Below are 1,274 nucleotides of genomic sequence, written 5' to 3'. Positions count from 1 at the left end.
TAGCACATGCTGTTTTAATATTTGAGTGATGTCATCGGGCACTCTATAATGCCGTAAAAAAACCAGAACGTCTATAAACCTGACTAGTGAACCTCCGGCAGAACACACACACGCAGGGGTGTGCACACGGATGCACACACACGGATACACGCACACGTGCATGCGATGCACATGGACATACACACACACACGTGCGTGCACACGGATGCACACATGACGCAGAGACATGGCTGCACACGCATATGCACACGTGTGTGTGCACGTGTGCGTGTGCGCAGCGCCACACAGATGCACGCACACACACACGGTTGTATATATGGATGCATACAGATGCACACGTGGATGCGCGTGCAGACACGCATGCATGCACACAGATGCGCACACACACACAAGTGCACACGTGTGGCTGCACACGCGCACACTCAGATGCATGCACGCGTGCACAGCGATGCCTATACACAGGGATGCACACATGCTCGCAGACGCACACATGCTGATATACACAAATGCACGCGTACACGTTTGCACACAGATACATTGGGACGCGCACACAGGTGCGCACACATGGGTGCACACACGGGTGCCCGTGCACACATGGGCGTGCGCGCGCACACACTCTCCATGCCAGCCCGCCCCTCTCCCTGGTGTGCAGCACGGTGACAGCTTGTGGCGTGCAGCACGGGAAGGGCAGGGAAGGGCATGGCGGGTGTGCAGGGTGCACACGCCGCCCCGGGGCCGGTGGCACTCATCCGTCTCACGGCATGCGGGGACCTCTGCAGAAGCAGCCCCGGTGCGTGGGGCCGCGAGCCCCGGGGGGATCCACTGCCCCACATCCCCAGGGGACGCGGAGCAGATGCCACCTGCCCATAAAGCCCAGGCAGGACCTGGCAGCGCCTCCCCCCCTTCCCTGCCCTGGCAGCCGTCCCGGGGAAGCCGGCAGGATGGGCCTGTCAGGTTTTACATATACCTGTCAAATACCTTCTCCATATTTCTGCCGTAACGACCTGCTAAGAGCCCCTCGCTCCTCCTCCCCAGCCCAAAACCATCAGGCCCCGAGCTTTGGAGAGATTAAGTCATAAAAATCGGAAGGGGCTGCGTAGTAACAGCCCCGGCCTGAGCCATAACGGCAGTGAAATCATCCCCAAACTATTTCAGCCCCGTCCATTTCCAGCCCCACGTCACACCTGAGCCACCGGCACGCAGCGAAATAAAACGCTGGTGGATGGTTTCCTGGCCCCAGCGCGGCTGAACGGGGATGGGGGCAGGGAAAGGAG

This window comes from Pygoscelis adeliae, unplaced genomic scaffold, assembly GCF_000699105.1.
Source record: "Pygoscelis adeliae isolate BGI_AS28 unplaced genomic scaffold, ASM69910v1 Scaffold286, whole genome shotgun sequence".
In the NCBI taxonomy this organism is placed as follows: domain Eukaryota; kingdom Metazoa; phylum Chordata; class Aves; order Sphenisciformes; family Spheniscidae; genus Pygoscelis; species Pygoscelis adeliae.
The sequence above is the reverse complement of the archived record's forward strand: the minus strand, read 5'-3'. Positions refer to the sequence as shown.